The sequence below is a fragment of the Periplaneta americana genome, chromosome 8 (genome assembly GCF_040183065.1).
Source record: "Periplaneta americana isolate PAMFEO1 chromosome 8, P.americana_PAMFEO1_priV1, whole genome shotgun sequence".
NCBI classification, from domain to species: Eukaryota; Metazoa; Arthropoda; class Insecta; order Blattodea; family Blattidae; genus Periplaneta; species Periplaneta americana.
In genome coordinates this window covers 171,230,840-171,248,473 of record NC_091124.1, presented here as the reverse complement: position 1 = coordinate 171,248,473, position 17,634 = coordinate 171,230,840, and the positions used below count along the sequence as shown (strand labels likewise).

Here is a 17,634-nt window from a genome sequence, read left to right as displayed (position 1 = left end):
AAAACTCACCACTGACGCCAACAAATTTTTGGAAGACACAAATATTGCACCAGAACAAATAACAACTAAACTGATCTACAGCTATTTACAAGACCAAGTGAGGTTGTTACCGAATGTATAATGTATATTTCCTAATAAGAACTGGTCGAAGATTTGGTCATATTTTAAAATACACCATATACCATCAAACTGGAAATGGGAGTCATATGCGCTAATTAATGGGATATGCCTAATTATGACGGAAGAAAGAAAGTATTTGTGTCACATTGTTCCAACTCCACAGTGCAAGACATGTGGGAATATTGATACAATTAGGCAAAGACTACCAAGATGTTCAGAACTTACAAGTGGCATTTGGTTATGGGTTCAGCAACAGCTAAAAAATGTGCATGAGGCAAGAAACCCGGACACGAATATGCGGATCGTTTTTGAACTGGAGTTACCACAGACTCCCCATTATTTTAGTATATTGTGGCTTGCAATGGGTTTTATTTATTATATGCTGCAAATCAATACAAAAATTTTACCAGACTTTATTAATGAACACAGAAGTGTATATCTACAAACTGGTGGGTGTACATATTAGGAAAAAACTTGGCAGCACAGGGCGACTTAGCATTTTCAACACAGGGCGATTGCACCATTGGCAGCATAGGGCGACTTAGCATTTTCAACACAGGGCGATGGCACCATTGGCAGCATAGGGCGACTTAGCATTTTCAACACAGGGCGATGGCACCATTGGCAGCACAGGGCGACTTAGCATTTTCAACACAGGGCGATGACACCATTGGCAGCACAGGGCGACTTAGCATTTTCAACACAGGGCGATGGCACCATTGGCAGCATAGGGCGACTTAGCATTTCCAACACAGGGCGATAGCTCCATTGGCAGCACAGGGCGACTTAGCATTTTCAACACAGGGCGATAGCTCCATTGGCAGCACAGGGCGACTTAGCATTTCCAACACAGGGCGATAGCTCCATTGGCAGCACAGGGCGACTTAGCATTTCCAACACAGGGCGATAGCTCCATTGGCAGCACAGGGCGACTTAGCATTTCCAGCACAGGGCGATAGCACCATTGGCAGCACAGGGCGACTTAGCGTTTCCAGCACAGGGCGATAGCACCATTGGCAGCACAGGGCGACTTTGCGTTTCCACAGGGCGACTTCAGTTTTGGCAGCACTGAGGGGGGGGAAAAAAAGTCAGCCATGTGGTAATACACTGTTACACGCGTCTGTATCTGGATCCTGCTTTTACAATGTATCAACGATGTTATTTAATTTTGTAGAATTTGTGCCTATATATATATATATATATATATATATATATATATATATATATATATATATATATATATATATATGTATGAGTAGCTTAATATCAAGGACGGACATCTGTCGTCTCCATAGTTTTGATCTAGAGGCAATTTTTTTAATTCACAGTGTTCTTTGGAATATTTAACAGAATTTATTTTATAAATATAGTGTTAGAGTTTGCATATGGTTTCACTATAACTGGAAAGAGCATGAAAAATTGTATAAAAACCACAGCTATCTAAATTTCGATTGAGGTCAGATGTACGTCTTTGATATTAAGCTACTCATATATATATATATATATATATATATATATATATATATATATATATATATATATATATAAGGACACTGGCGTTTGCAATGAAAGTGTTCTTTCCTTTCTTCTCCAGTGAAGATAGTAAATAATTTGAATTATTTTTCAACGTTATTTAGGCAAATGAAAGTGTGCATAAATGAATATGATGTTCCTATCGTTTAGGTATAGTGTGATGTAAGCTCTTGAATTGTTGTATCACTAAAACATTAGGAAATAAATAATCTTTGTCTAAAAAAAGTGTGAAAACGGCCTAAGTGTCACTAATTTAGTTGCAATGTACAGCTGTGTATATTCGTAAATTCCCAAACATAAATCTGTTCGATTGTCACTGAAACAATGTTTGTACTACGAAAATAGGCGATGTTAGTGTTGCGAATTTCAATAGTTTGTATTTATTATAAAGTTTTTGTGTAGGTATTATCTTGTGACTATTGACTATTTAATTCATATTGCACTTCAAAGTGTTTCGAATATGCAGGATTAAGAAAATAAGTGACTCTGCTTTAAGGAAGAACTATGTTAATGTGTGCTACGAAGACGTAAGAATGTTCAATAGATTCGATGTGAACTAAGCGAAAAGAGAGTTAACCCTTCAGCATTCTCGTGGGGGCACCTGTGAACCTGCGTGGTACTTCTTTTCATTCTATTTCCTAGGAAGGTTTACAACCGTGAGGCTGTAGGTGCGCCTACCTTCAAATCAAAGCTCACATAATAGCATTCTTTAGTTTCAGTCTTGAAGTTGCCCGTATAATTTGTGTAGCTAACGTTTCATTCTTCTGGGTGACAAATTGTCAACCACGCGAATTGTCACGCCCCCACCTGTCACCTGTCTCCTCGAAAACTAAATCGACGTGTTTTCCCTCAATGTCGTGTCCCCTGTAGCTTACATCTAACATTATTCGAGGTCAGAAGTTTTGAAGACAACGGTAATCTATACTAATAATAAATCTGTAGCCAAAATTTTTCTGGTAATTTTCGATTTTCCAAAAATAATTGCTGTTAACATGTATAATTAACAATCCTGAAACCGAAAATTGCTTTTTTGAAATTTCTGTATGTCTGTCTGTCTGTCTGTCTGGATGTTTGTTACCTTTTCACGCAATAATGGCTGAACCGATCTATATGAAAATTGGAATATAAATTAAGTTCGTTGTACCTTAGATTTTAGGCTATATGACATTCAAAATACTTTATTTAAAAGGGGGGTTATAAGGGGGCCTGAATTAAATAAATCGAAATATCTCGCTTATTATTGATTTTCATGAAAAATATTACATAACAAAAGTTTCTTTAAAAATGATTTCCGATAAATTTTATTCTATACAGAATTTTGATAGGACAGATATTTAATGAGATAAATGAGTTTTAAAATTACAATAAGAACGCCATCTAAGGTGCTGTACTGAAATAAAAACAAATGACTTCGTCTATAAGGGGCCTTGGACAACAACAATCGAAAGCTATTAAACATAGCCTAAGAGAATGTTTCTGTGTTTGTATGAAGTAATATCGGAAGCTAATTAATTGTTTAATTATTATTTCAACATTGGAAAGTGTAATTTCTCTAAATGGACATACATTAATTCTATAATGTTATTACAGTAATTTCTGAAACATATATAACAAGTAATATAAAGTATACACATTAAAACTAAATGATATGTGAATCTTCATTAAACTATGGTTGCATGTAATAACAATTAAGAAACATGTTAAAGGAATTGTTATTGCACCAAATGATTGCTCTCTGGACCAAAATGACCGCATTTTAATTATTTAAATACAATTTAAATTAAGTAACATATTAAACGATTTATCCTTCTATCAAACGTCCTATTTTAATTATGTAATTACTTTATATTTATTTCTAACAGGTGCAGCGGAGCTCACGGGTACGGCTAGTTACAAATAAGTTACTTTCAGTCGAACATTTAGGACGTTGTTTCCAAGCTGAAGATTTGAACTCAAGTTCAATATTTTGTCGACAAAGACTGTGCTGTAGCAGATTTCTCTGAATACTCGTATTTCTCCTTTCATAAATCCAAATTTTTGCATAGTTCATTATTATTAGGGGCTCGATTTTTTTTTGTGACAACGATAAACACGAAAACATTTCAAATGCCATTTTAGTGGTATTCCGTCTCATAGATACTTACGTGTATCATAATTAAGCGAAATAAGGACAGGAAATATCGAGAAATTCATTGGTTTGTGCGAAATATGTCTGTTGCCGTAAAATAGGTCGTCTTTATAACGAAATTACAAAATATACACAAAAGAAACGTGATTCATTGCGGTTCAAGTTTTATTTCTCATTTTTGCCCCTCCACAAAAATACTTCGTTTAAAACTTCAATTTAAAAATATTTGTGCGACTTGGGCTGCTTTGATTGTTGACTTTCTGCCGCTTGCTAGCTTTCATGTCTCACTTTATCTGTATTTTATACTAGCCGTACCCGTGCGCTCCGCTGCACCCGTTAGAAATAAATGTAAAGTAATTACATAATTAAAATAGGACGTTTGATCCAGGGAACATTCGTGTTTGATAGAAGGATAAATCGTTTAGTATGTTACTTAATTTAAATTGCATCCAAATAATTAAAATGCGATCATTTTGTTCCAGAGACACTCATTTGGTGCAATGACAATTCCTTTAACCTGTTTTTAATTTTTATTACATGCAACCATAGATTAATGAAGATTGACATCATTTAGATTTAATGTGTATATTTTATTTTACTTGTTATAGATTTCCATTGAATTATGGTAATAACTTAATTTTAACCCTTGTTTTCTACATATTCAGTGAATGGCGTTTGGCCCACTATGATTCTGAACCCTTCAAGTAACTTAAATTATATTATATTATATTATATTATATTATATTATATTATATTATATTATATTATATTATATTATATTATATTATATTATATTATATTATATTATATTATATTATATTACATTATATTAAATCTGAAGTTACTGTAGTAACATTATAGCATTATGTCCATCTAGAGATTAAACCGACTACTGGAAAAGAGAGCCTATACATATCTAGTAATGACAATGGAGTTAGGTTAGTCAACTTTGCCACATCAAAAAATTTAATTGTTAAAAGTACAACATTCCCCCATAAGGATATACGTAAATATACTTGGACTTCTCCAGATGGATTGACACATAACCAGATAGATCACATCTTGATAGATAAAAGAAGACATACTAGTATAGTAGACATTCGAACCTTCAGGGGGGCAGACTGTAATTCTGACCATTATTTGGTAATTGGAGAACTAAGAGAAAGATTATCAATAGCCAAGCGAGTAGAGCAACAAGTTAATATTAGAAGATTCAATATTCCGAAATTAAAGGACGAGGAAACTAAGCAAAATTATCAGGTCGAAATTTCAAATAGGTTTGCCGTATTAGCAAGTTCCGACGAAGTTGAGGAAGAATTAGATGTTAAAAGCGTGTGGGAAAATATCCGAGATAATATCAAAATTGCAGCCGAACAGAGCATAGGTTATTATGAAACTAAGAAAAAGAAACCGTGGTTTGATGAAGATTGTTGCATGGTAGTAGAAAGAAGGAAACAGGCAAAATTGAAAATCTTACAGGATCCAGTTGAGGAGAATAGAGATAATTATTTCAATATAAGACGGGAAGCAAATCGTAAGCTTATGAATAAAAAGAGAGAATACTTCAAGGAAAAATTGAATGAGGTACAAACAAATAGTAGAAATAAAAACATTAGAGATTTATATAAGGGCATAGAGGAATTCAAGAATGGATATCAGGCAAGGGTAAACGTGATCAAGGATGAGAATGGTGACTTGCTTGCAGACGCTCATTCAATCCTGAACAGATGGAAAAACTATTTTGGACAACTAGTAAATATACATAGGCCAAATAGAAATGATCGGGACGAAATTGAAATACAAACTGCTGAGCCATTTATACCCGAACCCACACTTTCTGAAGCCGAAATTGCGATAGAAAATCTGAAAAATTATAAGTCTCCGGGTATCGATCAAATTCCAGCAGAATTAATACAAGAGGGTGGAAGCGCATTATCTAACGAAATTTATAAGCTTGTACTTGCTATTTGGGAAAAGGAAATTGTACCAGAACAATGGAAGGAGTCCATAATCGTACCTATCATTAAGAAGGGGGACAAGACTAACTGTAGTAACTTTCGAGGAATATCACTTTTGTTGACGTCGTACAAAATTTTGTCCAATATTCTTTTGAGAAGATTAACTCCGTACGTAGATGAAATTATTGGGGATCATCAATGTGGTTTCAGGCGTAATAGATCAACTATTGACCAGATATTTTGTATTCGACAGATAATGGAGAAAAAATCGGAGTATAAGGGTACAGTGCATTAGTTATTCATAGATTTCAAAAAGGCATATGGCTCGTTTAAGAGAGAAGTTTTATATGATATTCTTATTGAATTTGGTATTCCCAAGAAACTAGTTCGATTAATTAAAATGTGTCTCAGTGAAACATACAGCAGAGTTCGTATAGGTCAGTTTCTGTCAGAAGCGTTTCCAATTCACTGTGGGCTAAAGCAAGGAGATGCACTATCACCTTTACTTTTTAACTTTGCTCTAGAGTATGCCATTAGGAAAATCCAGGATAACAGAGAGGGTTTGGAATTGAACGGGTTACATCAGCTGCTTGTCTATGCGGATGACGTGAATATGTTAGGAGAAAATCCACAAACGATTAGGGAAAACACGAGAATTCTATTGGAAGCAAGTAAAGAAATAGGTTTGGAAGTAAATCCCGAAAAGACAAAGTATATGATTATGTCTCGTGACGAGAATATTGTACGAAATGGAAATATAAAAATTGGAGATTTATCTTTTGAAGAGGTGGAGAAGTTCAAATATCTTGGAGCAACAATAACAAATATAAATGATACTCGGGAGGAAATTAAAAACAGAATAAATATGGGAAATGCCTGTTATTATTCGGTTGATAAAATTTTATCATCCAGTCTGCTGTCGAAAAATCTGAAAGTCAGAATTTATAAAACAGTTATATTACCGGTTGTTCTGTATAGTTGTGAAACTTGGACTCTGACTTTGAGAGAGGAACATAGGTTAAGGGTGTTTGAGAATAAGGTGCTTAGGAAAATATTTGGGGTTAAGAGGGATGAAGTTACAGGAGAATGGAGAAAGTTACACAACACAGAACTGCACGCATTGTATTCTTCACCTGACATAATTAGGAACATTAAATCCAGTCGTTTGAGATGGGCAGGGCATGTAGCACGTATGGGCGAATCCAGAAATGCATATAGAGTGCTAGTTGGGAGGCCGGAGGGAAAAAGACCTTTATGGAGGCCGAGACGTAGATGGGAGGATAATATTAAAATGGATTTAAGGGAGGTGGGATATGATGATAGAGAATGGATTCATTTTGCTCAGGATAGGGACCAATGGCGGGCTTATGCGAGGGCGGCAATGAACCTCCGGGTTCCTTAAAAGCCAGTAAGTAAGTAAGTAAGTCCATCTAGAGAAACTACACTCTCCATTGGTGAAATAATAATTAATTATACAAATCGGTTAATTTAGCTTCCGATATTACTTCATGCAAACACAGAAACATTTTCTGTAGGCTATCTTTCATAGCTTTCGATCGTTGCTGTCCAAGGCCCCTTATAGACGAAGTAATTTGTTTTTTATTTCATTATGCTGCCTTAGATGGCATTTATTTTAATTTTAAAACTCATTTATCGCATTAAATATCAGTCCTATCAAAATTTTTCAAGGAATAGAACTTATCGCAAATTATTTTTAAAGAAACGTTTGTTATGTAACATTTTTCACATAAATCAATAATAAGCGAGATATTTCGATTTATTTAATTCAGGCTCCTTTAAACTCCCCTTTTAAATAAAGTATTTTGAATGCCATATAGCCTAAAATCTAAGTTACAGCGAACATAATTTATATTCCAATTTTCATCGAAAGCTGTTCATCCATTATCGCGTGAAAAAGGTAACAAACCTACAGACAGACAGAGTGATCATGGTAAGTGATATAAGTGCCACGTGCCAAGAATGATAATTTTTAAATTTTTCATGGAAAATAGTAGGCATATATATGCCATACTCAACAGCATAGTACAGTATTCGGTATAAGTTCCTGAAAGGCCTATTGTGGTTTCTAGATAACCCAAGAAATGATGCGAGATGTATCTCGAAAGTGTCTGTCCACAGTAATCGATATAAGCGTCTCTAACGTGTATTCCCACGCAGTCGAATTTCGCTCAATTATAAGAGGTGTCTTCAGTTTAAAAGTTTAATTTATATTCATTTATTCCTTTTTTCCTTCAACTTGAAGTTCTTTGCTTTGTTTTACCATACATTTGAAAAGTTTTGTTTCTGTAATGAGCTATCCGGAACCTTCAGGAGCCGAGAAATCGCGAAAACGTCCACTACTGTATGGATCAGAGCAGTGTATTTTAGAGAGTATCGCATTCTCGGCGGCGGCAGCCATATTTACTCCTTGCTCGGCACAGAAGCATAAGCAGTAATGCTAGAAGGAAGGTCATTAAAGGCGATATCATACATGTTGTTGTGGTTTATTGAATACAGGAGACGAGGATTAATAAACATTATTGCCATAGTGAAATGACTCATTAGAGATAACACTTTATTATTTATGTTATGTCCATTTTAATAGGGATAACATCCGCAATTTTCTACTGAAATTCTCATACCTACACTTCGACTGCCACATTTAGCAGATTGTTGTAGTGCATTTGCTATAACAGACAATTTTCTTAACAATAAATGTATTCTAGTCCTAAAATACGGTGATAAGACGTTTTAAAAAATATTATAACATATTAGAAACATATGAGTTGAAGTGTTAATGAATAAAAAATTCAAATCCTTTAATTTCAACTCACTTTCTACCAACGTTTCAAATTTTTCTGCATACAGAATTATATCAAATACGAATTTACAAGGGTATACAAGTGACATTACCTTGTACGACTTGAGAGTCACTAATGTGTTAATAAAATTTATAGATTCATCCCTGTTATCAGTTATTAGAGATGAAAAACAGTTTTCACAAATATAACTTATTTTGTTTTATTTTGAACAAAACTGTTCCCAACAAATAGTAAAGAGCTTGTTGTTCACTCAAGTCACTATTTATATTTTCAGTTAAACTACAATTTAGCCTATATCAATTTCCTTTTACTAACATTCATCTTCACTAGACCTTTCTGTTTCGGATTTACTTACATCTGTACCTAGAAACTCAATTAATTGTTCAGAATCGCAAACTGCGTAATTTCCATGCTTCATTTTTGAGAAAAACTGAGAAATCGTAATGCAGTTCTGAATTATTTTGCATCCGGGATTGGATTTATGGTACGCACAATAGAAAATAAATTTTCTAACGCATCCTGCATGCATCTATCTGGCATAATATATTTGAAGTTCGCTTTATTAAGACAATTTTCATGAAAATCAAGAACTGTTTTTGTTACCAATATTATACCAGTTTGGGATGCCTTCCAACGTTCCCTTTTGCCCACCTCGATGTTTTCAATTATTAATATTTTGTCATTACTTACTTATGGCTTTTAAGGAACCCGAAGGTTCATTGTCGCCCCACATAAGCCCGCCATCGGTCCCTATCCTGTGCAAGATTAATCCAGTTTCTATCATCATATCCCACCTCCCTCAAATCCATTTTAATATTATCCTCTCATCTACAGCTTCCTCCGGCTTCCCAACTAACACTCTATATGCATTTCTGGATTCGCCCGTACGTGCTACAATTTCTGTCCATCTCAAACGTCTGGATGTAATGTTCCTAATTATGTCAGGTGAAGAATACAATGCGTTTAGTTCTGTGTTGTATAACTTTCTCCATTCTCCTGTGATTTCATCCGTCTTAGTTCCAAATATTTTCCTAATTACCTTATTCTCATACACACTTAACCCTCCGCTGGACACGTTAAAAATGTTACGTGTATTGGCAAATGAGTCATGGAGTCTCAAAAGACTTAACATGCACAGCGAAGGGTTAATCCTGTTCCTCTCACAACCATACATATCAGGTAATATAACTGTTTCATAAATTCTAACTTTCAGATTTTTTTATAGCAGACTAGATGACAAAAGCTTCTCAACCGAATAACAAACATTTCCCATATTTATTCTGCGTTTAATTTCCTCCCGAGCGTCATTTATATTTATTACTGATGCTCCAAGATATATGAATTTTTCTACCTCTTCGAAGGATAAATTTCCAATTTTTATATTTCCAGTTCGTATAATATTCTGGTCACGAGACATAATAATATACTTTGTCTTTTCGGGATTTACTTCCAAACCTTTCGCTTTACTTGTTTGAAGTAAAATTCCCGTGTTCTCCCTAATATTTTGTGGATTTTCTTCTAGCATATTCATGTAATCCGCATAGACAAGAGGCTGTAACCAGTTCAATTCCAAACCCTCTCTGTTATCCTGAACTTTCCTAATGGCATATTCTAGAGCAAAGTTAAGAAGTAAATGTGACAGTGCATCTCCTTGCTTTAGCCCGCAGTGAAAATATTATGTCGTTGAGAAAATTAATGATAGAAGTATATTCCTCGTCTTGTTTGTGACTTAATGCTAATTTTGTATAACAACAATTGATTACACATTGATTAACTGCACAACAACACGGCATTCTTGAAGATAGTGATGGAATATCACACTAGAAACCTGTGTTCCTATGCAAGCCTTGCTGTCTACTGAGTCTCCGCAGGAGTAAATATGGCCGCCGCGTCGGCATTTCCCGGATCAAAAGAATGCGGTACTCTCCAATATACACTGCTCTGGTATGAAGTAAGTCATACTAAAGGGATTTCATTTTGTTTTTACTTCAATTTTTATTGTACCTGCGTTTTTGAATATAGGCCCCCTCTACTAGTAACCTCCAAACCGTCCTCCACACAGAACCAAGGCCGCGTATGCAGTACTGAGTTAGTGAGTATAGTACGTTCCAAAAATATGTTCGCGTTTTCCAGTGACGAAAGAGTTTTCAATATTGAATCATATTTTCGCACAGGTACTGTCGTCCGTTGCCCTACGTCTCATCCCGGTTTCCCCCACCTGCTTCTGTTCGCCCCTCTGTAGCTGGGCTGTCTTAGCTCCTTTCTGAAAACATTAATTTCTGTTAGGAATTGGACGTCTACGTAATAATATACAACTGTTTAAAATAACTTAAAAGGGCCTCGTTAAGGAATTAACTGTCACGTGATTCCCCCCCTTTCTACGACCCTGCGACAAAACCGCTTAGACGGACAGTAGACAGCATGACTGAGTAATTTTATCTTTTCGGATCGGGCAGAAATGAAGATTAAATTTACAGTACGTAAGGTACTCTTTTAAAGAGTAGGTAGGTAGCCTACAGAATTATTTCAACCTGAGTTACTGATACGAAGGACGAAACTGGTAATTGGAATTAGGTAAACTAGTCTATAGTGCGATAATATGCACAAAAGAACTGAAGCCTGTATCGAAGTGAACGGCCACTATTTTCAAAAATGTGTTTAAATATCCATATTAAGATTATTTTTCAATTTAACTTCATTCTCTATATTCTACGCTAATGTGCTGTAACAGTACAATAGGCCTATACACTGCATAATGAATACGTCCGAATGGATAGCTCAGTTCGTGAGTAAAAACACTAAGTGTTAATACAGTACTGTACTATGATTAAACAAAAACCTAATGAAAATTATCAAACTCAAAATTGCGATATTTCCTAGTTTACGTAAATGGACAAACTACTTTTCTTCCCTCCTATACCTAGTAGAGTGATTTGTTTGTATTTTACGCCAGTATCATCGAACTCCGGTCTTGGAAGGGGGAGCAAGCGGTGTTTCTGGTTCTAGACCTTTAATCCAAAGATAATACTCAGGTTAATATTAAAAATTTTAGTAAAAATAAAATGATGTCCCTGGACTTTCATAATAACGGATCTCCGCATGATAAATGAAATAGGAGTTATTTTTCCAAAACATCTACTGATTCATAACGGCGCCTTTGCAGAGATTACGCAAATCAACTTGAAGGTAATCGACGAGTTCCTTTATAACTTTTAAAATGTTTTATGCTCGACCATGCCGAAATGTGCTAATTATACACCTGGTAGTAGTCCTTTAATGCATGTCATTAAAGTACACCTACTCATTAAAGTACAGGTCTTCAGCCAATGATAACTCAGCTTAAATGTGTTTAGCCAATGAGAAGTCAGCTTTGTACCGTTATAAAACCGCAAGTATCGATTATTCTCGGATATGCAATCGAAAGAGAATTAGCGAAAAGTCACGGAGGCTGAAATCCAATACTGTCGCAGAAGGTTATGTTCTGTTACTATAATAATTAGCGTTAATTGTAAATAATAAACAAATAAATTCAATTTGTCATCTCGTTTTTCAATGTCAAATTCAATAATCAAAGTTATATCACGTTTAACGGGATTACACAAGGTCAATGACATTATTGTTCCTCGGAAAAAATCAATACTTTCGCGTCTGCGCACATCTCACAATTCACGACCTAGAACAAGGTCACTTCCGATCTTGTCAGATACAAATAAAATGCATACATCTGAATACCGGTAATTTCAAGTTAGAAATATGGTCGAGCATAAAAAGTCGTATGAAACTCGCCTATAATGGTAATTACTATCATTATAGGCTCGTTGCATAATGTACTATTATTGTTCACATGAATTAGAATCAGGCCTGCATAATTGTACTGGTACAGTCAATAAAAATATAATGACCATGTTTGATATGAGAGTATACAGGGTGATTCATGAGGATTTACCGTCACTTAGGAACTCATTTCCGAAGACTTTCTGAGCAAAAAATGTCATATGAACATTTGTCCTAATCTCAATATTTTAAAAGTTACACTAATTTGAAGTTGTTTGTGACCTATCTTTTTCCTTCAGTTTTAAGGGTAAAAGAATAGTACAAATAGAGAATGAACTATTCAGAAGTATCATTTCTTTAATTGGCTAATGTTCTCAAGCTAAAAATGTGTTGTCAGTTGTATTGTACAGATTTTGTTTTTAAATTTTTAACTAAAAATTACATCATTCTTATGAAATTATCACAAAAATTGTTACAAATCATACGACTTTAGGAATTCGATTCTTTGCAGTTAATTATGCATCCTAATGTACAGACTTGAAGAATTACATGAGCGGAGTGATTTGTAACAATCGTTGTGATAAATGCGCAAGAAAATGTAATTCTGTAGTTAAAAATCGAAAAAGAAATCTGTACGAAGCAACTATGGAATTCACAACACATTTTTAGCTTCAGAATATTAGCTAATTAAAGAAAGGATACTCCTGAATATTTCATTCTTTATATCTAATATTCTTTTATCCTTAAAACTCAAGAATAATGATATTTTACAAACAACTTAAATTAGTGTAATTCTGATAATATTGAGATTAGGACAAAGTTTATATGACATTTTTTGCTCAGAAGTCTACGCAAATAAGCTCCGTAAGGGGCGGTAAATCCTCGTGAATCACCCTGTATAGTAGAGCAGCTACAAGAAGAACAAAATAATAATAATAATAATAATAATAATAATAATAATAATAATAATAATAATAATAATAATAATAATAATAATAATAAAATATAAGTAATATCCACATAAGCCCCACCTACCTCTTTGGCCACTGCAGTTGGTCCTCTGTTTAACAGGTAAACGTAATAGTTGGTATTCGGGATTCTTCCCTGCGAAATAGAAGTGCTCACTGTTAGGCTACATACAACAAGAAGTCCCGGGATCAATACCCGGTCCCGGAACAATTTTTCCCTTGAAATTATTCAAATCTGCTTTACAGGGAGCTTTACCTGAAAGACTAGATTTGCATATTATATACGTCACTGTGTCCGTTAACAGAAAAACCACAATTATTCTAAGTCACACAGAGATTGTGTGCACTCGATGTGGGTCTCTGGCGTTTCGTCAGCCCACGCGAGTTGTGTGGATATAAAGGGAAAAGTTGAGAGGGTGTCGGGTGGAGTTCCCGGGTAGCTCAGTTGGCAGAGCGCTGGTACGTTCAACCAGAGATCCCGGGATCGATACCCGGCCCCGGAACAATTTTTCCCTTGAAATTATTCAAATCTGCTTCACAGGGAGCTTTACCTGAAAGACTAGATTTGCATAACAAAAATGTAGTTCCTTCAACAGCTAATGTTACAGTTTGCTCACAGTCACTATACAGCAAGGTAAGAACATGGATTTTAAAACAGCTTGGATTCTGAGTGACTGCAAACTATTTCATTGGTTCTGGCATAAGTGATTATTGTTTTCACAAACATTTACTATTGTTATATTAAATAATTTCAGATTTGAGCCTCATCTTGTGAACAAATTATACTTACCGATATCAGGTTCCAAACTGCACAGAATATGACTGATTTTGTCAATTTTGTTTCCTAGATAACGCCTCTACAGAGAGCTATAAATTTTATGTGAATGCAGTTTCTCTTATTAAGACGACATATTTTCCACTCATCCATGGCCGTGAGCAGAACTTTTAAAATGGGGGAAGAGGGCTTGGAGGTGAGAAAAATATTTTTTTTTTAATCTGTGAGAATGATGTACCATAACTCTGACGAGAGCATGAGAAAATGGTCCATATATTTCTGGTATTGTAGGTCCGCTCTGTGACAGCGAGTCCGCAGGCCGGGTTCGATTCCCGGCGGGGTCAGAAATTTTCGTGACTACGAGAGATGGCGGTGCACAACTTCTAATCACTAAATTATGCACCAATATGCCTGGGTTAAATCCCAAATCTCTCCGCATTGCATATGAAGAGAGAGGAGATGTCACTGTTGATAGTGATTTGTCCGTCGGATGGGAACGTTAAGCCTGGCTTGGTGCTATTCGACAGAAGTAGGCTACGTGCCGGCACCGGGTTTCCCCTTTTCCCTTCCTCACCATCATCGTCCTCGTCGGCCTCGGTAACGCAGTCGGTATAACGCTGGCCTTCTGTGTTCGAGGTTGCGGGATCGATTCCGACACAGGTCGTTGGCATTTAAGTGTGCTTAAATGCGACAGGCTCAAGTTTTTTTTAGTTGGTTATTTAACGACGCTATATCAACTACTAGATTATTTAGCGTCGATGAGATTGGTGATAGCGAGATGGTATTGGGAGAGATGAGGTCGAGTATTCGACATAGATTACCTGGCATTCACCTTACGATTGGGGAAAATCTCGGAAAAAAACCCAACTAGGTAAAAAACCCAAGCGAAAATCGACCCCGCGCCCGAGCGCAACTTCAGGCCGGCAGGCAAGCGCCTTAACCGACTGAGCCACGCTAGTAGCTGACAGGCTCATGTCAGTAGATTTACTGGCATGTAAAGGAACTGCGGGACAAAATTCCGGCACACCAGCGACGCTGATATAACCTCTGCAGTTGTGAGCGTCGTTAAATAAACCATAATGTAATTTTCATCATCCTCACCCATTCCCTACACCACACTTGCACGAATATCTACACATACACTCACCCTAGTGCACGACATAATTCTTCACAGATATACATCGTGTCCCGCCGAAGTGGTGTACAAATTGAAAATGGCACTGCTCTGGAAAATGGGTCACAGTCCTGCTATCTATCCGCAATATGCGGAATTCGAATCACGCAAGTGAAGTGGGTAGGCACTAGATACACTCACACACCCTCCCTGGTATTGTATAATACATTGAAAAACTTCATTATTTCACTTTCTAACTCGCTGATTTCTTCCCAAATTTTGGTCGTCGCGGTGGTTTAAACTCCCAAACTTCCCATTCTTGTGCACTCATCTGTCGTGTCAGGTAGTGCTTTATACTAGCAATGCATTATAACGCTATAATATTTGGAAAGATCCAAATATTCTTTAAAAAATGTAAAAACTTTTAGATTGAGAAAATATTAATCTTTTACGTATATCAATTTCATGGTTCAGCAATACTTTGTCTTCTTGCTGACTTCCATTCATGCAGTTGACCTGAATTTCAGTTATCGTAGTTAACTATAATTTGAAAGCAATAATTGTTTAAATTAAGTAGCCTACTACTTGTAATTTCTTTCCCGACGTTAACTTTCAAATTCCAAAATTGTACAAGTTAATCTATAGCCTACTAATAATAAATCGGTAGCCGAAATTTTTCTGGTAATTTTCGATTTTCCAAAAATAATTGGTCCTAACATATATAATTAATCACCCTGAAATCGAAAATCGCTTTTTTGAAATTTTTGTTTGTATGTCTGTCTGTCTGTCTGTCTGTATGTTTGTTAACATTTCACGCGATAATGGCTGAACCGATTTCGATGAAAATTGGAATATAAATTAAGTTCGTTGTAACTTAGATTTTAGGCTATATGGCATTCAAAATACATTATTTGAAAGGGGGGTTATAAGGGGGCCTGAATTAAATAAATCGAAATATCTCGCTTATTATTGATTTTTGTGAAAAATTTTACTTAACAAAAGTTTCTTTAAAAATAATTTCCGATAAGTTTTATTCCTTGAAAAAGTTTGATAGGACTGATATTTAATGAGATAAGTGAGTTTTAAAATTACAATAACAACGTCATCTAAGACGGTGCAATGAAATAACAAATGACTTCGTCTATAAGGGGCCTTGGACAGCAACAATCGAAAGCTATGAAAGATAGCCTACAGAGAATGTTTCTGTGTTTGTATGAATCGGAAGCTAAATTAACCGATTTGTATAATTAATTACTAATTCACCATTGGAAAGTGTAGTTTCTCTAGATGGACATAATGCTATAATGTTATTACAGTAACTTCTGAGTGAATCGAGGACAGGTAAGATTAAAATAGCTTCTTATGCACAGAAAACTTGATAGGCTATTCCGTACATTCGTTTCCTGTATTTCCTAAAATAATTTTTATGACCAAATGAGTGGTCTCTGGATCAAAATGATCGCATTTTAATTATGCAAATACAATTTAAATTAAGTAACATAATAAACTATTTATCCTTATATCAAACACGAATGTTCCCTGGATCAAATGTCCTATTTCAATTATGTAATTACTTTATATTTATTTCTAACGGGTGCAGCGGAGCGCACGGGTACGGCGCCCACAAAAAGAAACATAGGTACTTACTTTATGGATATCGAAATACTTACTACTATACTCCCACTGCGCTCAATTCGTTCCTTTTTTAAATTACAGTACGTTCCAATTGACAGAATTCTTAGCGCGTTCTGAACGTTCAGTTGTTTTACTAGGCTGGAAAACATTTATTTTCTGTGGAAAAGGAATGTAAGAAATGAGAGACAAACCAAGATACACAGCACACATTTCTTTTGTAATATTACTTAGCTTCGTCTGCAGTAGCTACAGTTCAGTAATAGAATGAGAAGTGTGTCGTAGCATTCCATTCCCTCTCTGCTGTCTCTTCTTTAATGCACTGTCTAATTAGATCTTTGAAGGACCAAGAGAAGAGGTTCAGAACAAAATTAACTAATTTTCCCCACGCTCATACCTACTGCTCAAATAATAAATTGTTTATGCTTGTAAATTGAATTAATGTACTTACTATGTAACGTATAATATTTGTATTACTTTAGACTTGTTCTAAAATGCGGGTATAAAATCCATGAAATACTATAAATGAAATAAAAATAAAAAGTAAAGATATATGAGTTTCCAAAGTTCACAAAAGAAATCCTTGCATAATTTCCTCTCCGAGAAGAAATAAGTATTATCTGTTTCGAAAAAAAAAATTGGCTTCTTAAATGATGTAGACATAAACAAATCACAACATGACCAATATCACTACAGAACATTAACAATAATAATAATTGTTTGGTAACTGTACAACATTCCGCGGACATTAAACTGTCTGTAAAACAATTTCACATCAGTCTTTCAGTCATTTACTTACGTTCCTAAAAA

The 17,634-nt window shown here is 35.3% G+C and overlaps 2 long non-coding RNA genes across 2 annotated transcripts in view; both read right to left on the bottom strand.

The window, feature by feature from the left end:
• LOC138705238 (uncharacterized) overlaps positions 1-17,634 on the bottom strand; it is an 825,990-nt gene that overhangs the window by 450,275 nt on the left and 358,081 nt on the right. The window lies entirely within an intron of this gene.
• LOC138705239 (uncharacterized) overlaps positions 470-17,634 on the bottom strand; it is a 102,880-nt gene continuing 85,715 nt past the window's right edge. The window contains exons 2-3 of the long non-coding RNA XR_011333677.1: positions 13,371-13,439; positions 470-1,188 (exon numbers count right to left, since the gene is read on the bottom strand). This is a non-coding gene — a long non-coding RNA (uncharacterized lncRNA). The remainder of the gene's footprint in view (positions 1,189-13,370; positions 13,440-17,634) is intronic.